Source organism: Lutra lutra, chromosome 5 (assembly GCF_902655055.1).
Source record: "Lutra lutra chromosome 5, mLutLut1.2, whole genome shotgun sequence".
In the NCBI taxonomy this organism is placed as follows: Eukaryota; Metazoa; Chordata; class Mammalia; order Carnivora; family Mustelidae; genus Lutra; species Lutra lutra.
Window position 1 is genome coordinate 132,102,082 of NC_062282.1, and position 10,104 is coordinate 132,112,185.

The following is a 10,104-nucleotide window of genomic DNA, read 5'->3' on the forward strand; positions in this document are numbered from 1 at the left end:
GTTGTTACTTATTTTTAACCCAAACTATTTCAATATCATATGGAAAATTGTTTTTTTTTTTTTTTCATTGAAAAATAAGAAAGTATAGAAACAAGTTGTGTTGGAGAATGACACATAAATAACAGATGGGTGCTTTGACTAGCTTCCTTGAGAAAGACACTTGACACTGCACTGCTCAATGTTTGGCATGTAATCTCATTTGAATAGTTATCTTTCTTGTTCTTAGGTCTTTGAAAATAACTGTTTCTGTATCACAGTGAAAGGCCGGAATATGAAATTCTAGGTATTCTTAGCTTTCTTTGCTGACAGAGGAGTGGCTAAAAAATACTTCAAAGTAAATGGAGTGTCCTGTAATTTGGGGGTCTGTCTCTGGGGTAGAATCTGTAACATATATGTACATTTATGTACGCACTCATACATTTTGTTCTTTGGAAATCTTTATAAGTAATACTGTTTATTAGCTCTACAGGGCTTAACTGAAGATAAGCTATTGACAGCAGCATGATTAAAATTTTCATAGTTAAGTATCATTTAAAGTCATGAATTTTACCATTTAATGTAGAAACTTTGGTGTAAAGCCCTACTTTACACCAAAGTGTACAAGTCAGGGAAAGCCATAATTTGCTTTGGAAATAAATTCATTCAGTACTCACTTGTTTGGTGACTACAGTGTTCCAGGGATTGTATAAGATGCCGGCTATATTAAGATGATAATCCCTGTTCTCAATCATGTCAGAGTTTAATGGAAGAAGAGGAATGTAATAATACTCTTGTTACATGTAGATTAAATTTCCAGCCAGTTCTAGCTTTGGGAACCTTGCCACATCTACAGGAGAACATATGCTTGTGTAGGGGACCAAGAAGGAACTTTCTGGAAGTGAATAAAAAGCTTAGAAGAGTAGGAGACTTGGAAGGTATTCCTAACATACTTTGGCCAGTTTTCTGACCAGAGGGAAGGAGTTATCTTATTGATAACCTCCATGAAGTGTCCTTTGATTCTTGTGAAAGCCAAGGAAGTGGGGGAAATGATAGGAAATAGAATAGGCAAACATTCTTATAATTAAGAAGTCGGGATTAGAAATACAAGGGCCTGATGCAGAAAATGAGACCTGGTGACAGAGCTGTAAATGACATATATTGGATAAAGAAGAGAGCCAGTGACCAAGAAGCACCTTAGCAATTCTTCTAGTGACAAGAATTGAGAGAATAGTGACAGAGGAGTCAGGCTTTGGCATGCTAAGAGGTATTAGAGAAAATGCCTGTTTGCTGGGAGACTTTTTGGCAAATCTTCCCAGCCTTTGAGAGTTTTTCTTACATATTTAATTACTACTTTAGGCTGTGATAATATTTTAACAAATGTAGTTACTTGCCTCTTTTGATATGCTTCAAACTTGAAATGAGTTTTATGCTCTGAAAATGGAGAGAAACACAAATTATCTATTCAAAACTGAGGGAATAGATTAGGGGAGAAGGTAAGATGCATTACACATTGAGAAAGTTGTGGAAGGAAATAGGAGAGAGTAAGCAGGGGATAGAAAAGTTAGGTAAATGTAGCATTCTTATTTTTAATGGGGTGACTCTTATACACTGTCACAATTAATTTCCGATAGTAGCCTGCTATACTCCATGTGTACATTTTTACTTTTTCTCTGTAGTTAACATTTCTGACTCCTTGAATTTCTTCTTGCAGCTCATGTTTTTCTGGCCAGACCTGTGGTCATTCCCGTGAGACTTCACTGCACATTTTCTGAAGTGTCTTCCTCATCCCTAATGTGTAATCCTTCAACATGGACCTGCTACTTTAGCTAAGATATGACCAGCAATGAATAGTAGTAAGGTAGGATTACTTTAGTCTTCTTAGTGAATTACTAAAAACAAACTGTGAAACAGTTTTGACTTGTCTTGATTTTGTAGTGTTTATGTTAGATTATTCTACCTGCACAATCGTATCATATTTGTGTTACATATTTTCTGCTTGTCATTTATCCTGCTGAATTCTGTCTCATTTGAGATGTAATTAATGTTTTTTTCAAATAGCATTTATAATCAGCAGAATGCCAATCCATAACCCCTTCCAGCCTGTGTGTCCCCTAGTCCTGTATTTTCACCCACGTGGCACCAAACTCGGTATATATTATTTTCTTCTCAGTCACTCCTCCTCTGGCTTCTCTATTCCATTAATAGCATTATTAGTCCCATTGTTTAGTACAGTCATATATTCATTCACTATTTCACTCATTGTTTGCTGTACATCAATAGACTTCTACTATGTATTAGACAGTTTGCTGCTTCTGGGGATATGATGACGAATGAGCTGGATATTCCATCCTTATAGCCATAATTTTAAAGTAGGGGGAAGGTTTAAAAAGATACTGACAAAATAGTTGTGAATTGTAATAAACTTTTTTGAAGGAAACCAAACAAGCAGATGTTTGGGGATAATGAGGTAGGAGCTACTTTAGATACGGTGGTCACAAAACTGATATTCAAGATGAACCTGTATATGAGAAGAGGTTGTTTTAAGAGTAGGTGATGTGTGTGTGTGTGTGTGTGTGTGTGTGTGTGTGGTATTTTTGATGGGAAAAACATTCTTATTAGAAGGACTAGTAGAGTCAGAGAAAGACAAATACTGTGTATACTTATGTATGAAATCGTAAAAAGACCAGCTCATAGAAATAGAGTAGAATGGTGGTTGCCAGGAGCTGAGGAGTAGGGGAAATGGGAAGATGCTGGTTAAAGGGTACAAACTCTCAGCATTAAGATAAATAAGATCTGGGGATCTGATGCACAACTTGGTGACTATAATTAACAGTACTGGGACGCCTGGGTGGCTCAGTTGGTTGGACGACTGCCTTCGGCTCAGGTCATGATCCTGGAGTCCCGGGATAGAGTCCCACATTGGGCTCCCAGCTCCACGGGGAGTCTGCTTCTCTCTCTGACCTTCTCCTCGCTCATGCTCTCTCTCACTGTCTCTCTCTCAAATAAATAAATAAAATCTTAAAAAAAATATATATATAATTAACAGTACTGTATTATGTACTTAAAATTTGTTAAAAGAGTAGTTATTAAATGTTATCACCACATTCACACACACACACACACACACACACAGTTATAATTACCTGAAGAGATGGAGATTTTTTTTTTTTTTTAAAGATTTTATTTATTTATTTGTCAGAGAGAGAGAGGGAGAGAGAGCAAGCACAGGCAGACAGAATGGCAGGCAGAGGCAGAGGGAGAAGCAGGCTCCCTGATGATCAAGGAGCCCGATGTGGGACTCGATCCCAGGACACTGGGATCATGACCTGAGCCGAAGGCAGCTGCTTAACCACTGAGCCACCCAGGTGTCCCAGAGATGGAGATGTTAACTGATCTTATTGGGGTAACCATTTTGTAATATATGCATAGAGCCAGTCATCACATTGTATACCTTAAAACTTACACATGTTATATGTCAATAATATCTTAATAAAGCTGGAGGCAGTAGAGGGAAAGAAGGAATAGTGGGTACAAAGACTTTGGGGCAGGAAAGTTTAGTGAGTTTGGGGAATAGAAAAAAACGCCAGTGTGGCTGACTTAGTGAAAGAGGCAGAGATGGGTAGGAAGAGGTTATAGAAACATGCAGGGCTTTGACAGGTTTGGTAGGAAGCTTGTGTATTATTCTAGATTATATCATTTCAGCTGCTATGTGAGGAATGGACTGGCCAGGTGAAAGTGAAAGCTGGCAGTTTTAGGAACTGAGGTGAGATAGTGATGGCCTGAGAAGGTGCTAGCAACATGAGACAGAGAGATGAATGGATTTGAAACGTATCTGAATCAGAATTTATGGGACTTTGAATAGTTTGGGTGTGGAAACAGAACATTCTCAAGAATAACTTCAAGATTTTTGGGTTTTGAGCAACTGGGTGGATGCTGGCATCATGCCCAAAAACCTTTTAGAAAGCTTTCTCATTATGTTAAAGATTGGTTAGTTCACCAAAAGGGAAATTAATTATAATGTTAGAAATGATGTTAGTGCTGGAAATAAAACCATCTAGCAAATTTGTAATATGTTCTGGTTAATACTTTGTTTTGCTTTCCCCCTGGAATTTAATTTATATGACTTTTTGTTTTTATTTTTATTTTATTAAATTTTCTTTTATTTGCATATAATTGACACACAGTGTTACATCAGTTTCTGGTGTACAACAGAATGATTCAACAAGTTTATATATTATGCTATGACCAGCACAAGTGTAGCTACTACCATCTGTCACCACACAGTGCTATTATCATTGACAGATCATTGACTGTATTCCTTGTGTGGTGCCTTTTAATTTATATGACTTTTAATTAATTATGAATTTAATTTCATTTGACTTCAGAATCTTCTTAGAAGTGAAAATAATTGGTTATACTTTGTACTGATTTTTAAAAAAGATTTTTATTTATTTTTGAGTGTGTGCACGTATGCGAGTAGGAGGAGGAGCAGAGGGGAAGAGGTAGAGGGTGAGGGGCAGAGGGGGACAGAGAAAAAAACCTCAAGCAGACTCCAAATTGAGTGTGCAGTCAGATGTGGGGTTTGATCCCAGGACTCTGAGATCACAACCCAAGGTGAAACCAAGAGTCAGACGCTGAACCAACTGAGCTACCCAGGCAACCCTATTTTGATATTGAATTCTAAAGCTTCTCTCCTGTGCTCCCTTTTTAAAAAGAGATGTCTTTAAAAATTTTAAGCCAGTCTGAAACATTCTGAGACTGTTACCCAAAATTCTGGTATATAATTTTATTGTTACTTTATCTTGCAAATTCTGAAGCATCCTATTTGTAGATGTATATCATACTGTGTTCACTTGAAAGCATGCAGCTTATCTAAACTCTTAGGAGATTCATTTATTATGGTTTTTCTTTTTGTAGCTTCATCAGAGTATATTTATATTTTACCTCTTAGGTTAGGTATTTTATGTGCAAACTGAAATTGAATAGATATTAAAATAAATCTTTCCAATTCTGTGTTACTTATTTCTTTTAAATTAATTTTTTTAGTCCTATCTTTTTTTTTAATGAGGAATTTTAAAAATATTTTCTCAAAATAGAGGAATTACTATTTATTGTTTGTGTTCCATGTGACAGGCATTTGGCTAGCTGTTTTAAATACTTTATTTTATCCTTAGAATAGTCCGGTGTGTTTCTCCACTATGCATATAGTTATCTTTTGGGTTCTAGAGCTGAGAAGAAGTAATAGAATAATAGAACTCTGTGGATGGAAGGACCTTGAAGTCATCTATTTCTTCCTCTTTCAGCTGATACATAGAGAAGTTCTGGGGCCTGCCCAGAATCACACAGCTGATTTTCACTTTTGCTGAGACTAGTACTGCTTGCACTCAAGTTTCATTCCAGCTGGCCTCCTCTCATGCCTTCTATCTTCCCATCCCTTTAACATCTCATTATGATAAAGTTCAGTGCTACATAACAATGGAAAAGGTAGGACAGTAAACACCCATTTTACCTTTCATCTGTAGTCATTCAGTGTTCACACTTTGGCACATTTTCTCTTCATACATATGCATATTTTAAAGATTTATATTTCTTATATGTATGTATTTTAAAGATTTGGGAGAGTGTTTGCAGGGGGCAAGGCAAAGGGAGAGGATCTCAAGCTGACTCTGCGCTGAGGCTGATTCCGACTCTGGGCTAGATCCCAGGACCCTGCGATCATGACCTGAGTCAAAATCAAGAGCCAACTGCTTAACCTCCTGAGCCACCCAGGTGTCCCTATTTATATATTTTTCAAGTTATTTGAAACTATATTGAGATTATGATAATATATAGTTTTTATCATGCATATCCTAAGAACATGGACAATTTTCTGCATGGTCATAATATCAAAATCACATATAGGAAAATTAACATTAATTTAAGAATATCTTTAATTAATGGTCCTTATTCAGATCTTCCCAATTTTCCCTAAAATTTTTTCTTGAGATTTCTGGATCCAGGATTCAATCAGGTTTCATGCATTGCATTTGATTCTTATATATCTTTATTTTCTTTTAATTTTGAACAATCCCTCTTTTGTTTTTCATGATTTATGTTTTCTTTAAGAGATATAGTTTGTGTATACTTCGTGTTTCTCTTGGGAATTGCCTGGTTTCTTCGAACATTACTCATCTAAAACTTATTTGCAGTTTGCTTCTTTCTTTCCATTTCTCTGAGGTTGCTGGAGATAAAATTGTTTATTCCAAGCTTTTTTCTTTTTTTTTAAAAACCATCATTCCAACATTAAATGGACACTGGCTGAGGTTTTACATTTGGTTGCATTAAATTAAGGATAAGAAAACGAGGAGATCTGCGTAGCATTTGATCCACTCACACTAGTCAGTGATTGGAATTCATTTAAGATGACAGAGGTCTAGGAGTACCTGGGTGGCTCAGTGGGTTTAGCCTCTGCCTTCGGCTCAGGTTATGGTCTCAGAGTCCTGGGATCGAGCCCCTCATCAGGCTCTCTGCTCGGCAGGGAGCCTGTTTCCCCCTCTCTCTCCGCCTGCCTCTCTGGCTACTTGTGATCTCTCTCTCTCTTTCTGTCAAATAAATAAAATCTTAAAAAAAAAAAATGACAGAAGTCTGAAGGATTGCCTCTACTATCCACCATTACCCACCCTCACCTTCTAACCAGTTGGTTATACTTAGGAATGTATATTTAGTCTCCATGAACATTATAAAGCAGCAACAGTCTAAGATTTTGTCTTTTAAAAATGCTCAGTTTCAAGCAGGAAGCAGATTAAAATGCAAATGATAAATAAGCATGTTTGTAGAGACAGCCAGAACTAGGCACAATTAGGAAAGATTTAAGTACCTGCTCTCTCTGGTACTTGTGTAGAGCTGGCATTCAGTGAGTATTCTCCTTCTTTCCTTGCTTGCTTTTGAGTTTTATAGATTTGGTTGGTTTTCTTTAAGCATCATATGGCATTTAGGAACAAGTGATGTTTTGTAGGGAAGCAGTAAGAAGTAATAATTTACCAGCATTTTTAAAGAAGGGAGAGTGATATTTTAGTTGAGAGGGTAGAAGAAAGTGTCCGTGAGGAAGGGACTACTCATGGTAGTTTAGGGAAGTCTGAGAAGCTTTTACTTCTTTTTGTTCAGCCAGGTTTAGATTATACTCTGTGCTTCTACTATACTTTGTATAAGGATTCCTGTAGCAATTACTGCTATGTGTTAGAACTGCTTTTCCTTAATAAGCTCCCTGAGGCTGTGACCAGTAATTTTTTTTTTTTTATCTCTTTGTATACCCAGGACCTCACTTGGTGCCTGGCATATTATAGACATTGAATAAATACTATTGGATGAATAAATGAATGAATGAATGAATGAATGAATGGAAGACTTTTACTAAGACCTAGTGCAAAAGGACAGATTCCTTTGCTGGGCAACCACAGTAATGGCTGGATGTGGTTTGATTAATTCAGTGTTGAGGTGCTCAGTTAGAGCTGGAATTCTTTCAGGGGTCTAGAAGAGGGATAGAGATGAAGCCAGAGCACTCTATGAGTAAGAATATAATTGGGAGATTTTTTGGAGAGGTAGCTATCATGATGTAAGTAAGCATCTTTGTCATTTTCTAAATAAAATAAATATATTTGAAAGAGAAAATTTTTTTTACTATTAAGCATTCCATCTGTGTTATTTGGCTTTTACTAATATTCAGTTTTAAAATGTTTGTTGAGGGGGCGCCTGGGTGGCTCAGTCAGTTAAGCGTCTGACTCTTGGTTTGCTGCAGGTCATGATCTCATGGGTCATGGGATTGAGCTCAGCATTGGGCTCTGTGCTCAGTGGGGACTCTGCTTGAAGATTGTCTCCCTCTGTCCCTTCCCTGACACATCTGCATGCTCTCTCTCTAATAAATAAATAAGTCTTAAAAAAAGTTTGTTGGGAAGTCTTTCCTTTTTCTTATATATATTTTGCATTATAAAAAAAAATACCTGCTTATGATAAATATATAAACTAGAAATACATAAAATAGAAAGTGGTGTTCTTCTTGCTATTCCAGGTTTCAGTCTCCAGAAGTAGCTAATGTTAACAGTTTGATTTATATGAATTTGGACTTAAAAAAATATATATATATCTAAAAACACACATGTTTATGTTTGTATAATTTTAGAAACAGGATCATTGATGTGCATGTTCTGAAATTCGCTTTTCCTGCTTATCCTTTGAGTTTTACCTATGCTCTATATAATTCCAAAACTTATTGGCTATGTAGGAAGACAGAAATACCAGGAGAGAATAATAGCCTAAAACCAGAGTAATTGAATGTATAAGGAAGATAAAATTTAAGGAGCTCAGAATAAGAAAAAACCTGCTAGTTTTTATTGGTATAATTGCTGTTAATTTAGAAGTACTTCTTTTTGACTTGTTTAACCTACATGAAATTATAAAAAATAATCATTTTTCATATGACGCATTGTAGAATAAACACACAAGAGATAGAATGAAACTTGAAGATTTATTGAGTACGTGAATATGTGGTCATGAATATAACACACTGTCATTTCTGAGTGCTATGATAACAAAGAGTAGAGGCCAAGAAGCCTGCCTGGAGAAGGTGATCTGAACACAATCCCAAAGTACTGATTAGCTAAGCTTTTTAAAAAAATGGCTAGAGGGAATGAAGAAGGATTGATTCAGAGCTGAAGGTTGTTAAGACAAATGCCGTATCAAGACAGAAGGTCAAGGGAAGTCAGCTAATTTACTAAGTGTAGGGAAAGAAGTATGGGGGTTACATGCCCCAGTTTGCCTGGGGCAGTCCAGGTTTATATCTGTTGTCCTGGACTAATAAAGAGTAGCACCCCATTTTACTCTTAAAAATATCTGACTTCTGGATGATCAGTGGCATACCTTAAAAGGGAGAGAATACGGGGGTCCTGAAACATTTTAGGGAATATAGTTCAGTCAGTGGATGGCTAGACATCTTTGTGAGGTTGGAGAGTACGTATAGTAACAGCTGTATCAGAGAGATGGTAAATAGTAGGTTATGGCCTAAAACTAGAATATTGAAATTTACCATTGCAGAGATGAAACAGTTTAAGATTTAGGCTATGGGCAATAGCAGTGGATAGTTGAAATGAAGTTGGATTGACTGGATCTTTGGAGAAGAGAGAGGCTACAGAAGTTAAAATCTCCATGGATGAAGATAAGAATTGAATTAGAGAATAAGATTTGGGGGCAGGTAGAGACTGAAAGATTTGGAGACAACAGAGGTAAGTGGGATACGACTTGTTAAAGCTGAATAGGAAGAAATTTTTGAATGAGTTGGAAGAGCAGTGATTTGGACATGGCACTAAGGAATCAGGATAATGTTACCCAACCTTCTACCCCTTCAGCCCCATGGCTATAGGTGGTACCATGTAGGGAAGTTGTGGCCTCCACCTGTGAGCATTATGTTTATGGGGATCCAGTTTTCAGATAGAGTAAGCAGTTGAAAAGTAGAGATTTATTTTTATTTTTTTTTTAAGATTTTGTTTATTTTATTTGACAGACAGAGATCACAAGTAGGCAGAGAGGCAGGCCGAGAAACAGGGGGAAGCAGGCTCCCTGCCGAGCAGAGAGCCCGATTCGGGGCTCGATCCCAGGATCCTGGGATCATGACCTGAGCCAAAGGCAGAGGCTTAACCCACTGAGCCACCCAGGCACCCCGAAAGGTAGAGATTTAGGGAAATTTGTTTACAAACTGAATGGAATTCTAGAAGAACGATTTGGAAAGATATGACTTTAGAGAAAAGATAGAGTAGGTGTGGAGATTAGGCCTTGCCTTTTCAGAAAAGCTAAATTATAAAAAGAAGCCAACAATGGAACTGACTTTCCTCTATGTTCTCAACAGTGTCATGAAGTTTGTCTAATCTGGGTTTTCTGAGAGGCTGTGTCATTGCAGGGTAGAAACCGGCTTTGTCTTAGTTCGTTTGGTTGTAATTTATGAAACCTTCATGGTTGCCATTCTGCTACTGTATGACTTTAATGAACCTATTTGAAAGTACACGTGTGGATTTAGAAATTATTTTGACTTCTCCCTGTTCTGCTATTCTCTTTGAAGGGAAAAAAATTGTTTGACCTTAATTGAAACACTAATCTCTT

At 37.0% G+C, this 10,104-nt stretch overlaps 1 protein-coding gene across 8 annotated transcripts in view; it reads left to right on the top strand.

Annotated features, from left to right (window-relative positions):
* Positions 1 to 10,104, top strand: part of FER (FER tyrosine kinase) — a 465,352-nt gene that overhangs the window by 19,280 nt on the left and 435,968 nt on the right. For 7 of the 8 annotated variants that reach the window (XR_007127415.1, XM_047729739.1, XM_047729745.1 and 4 more), the window contains exon 2: positions 1,691 to 1,837. The exons of the other annotated variant lie outside the window; for it this stretch is intronic. The gene's annotated coding sequence lies outside the window, so the exon portion shown is untranslated. The remainder of the gene's footprint in view (positions 1 to 1,690; positions 1,838 to 10,104) is intronic. 8 annotated transcript variants of the gene reach the window in all.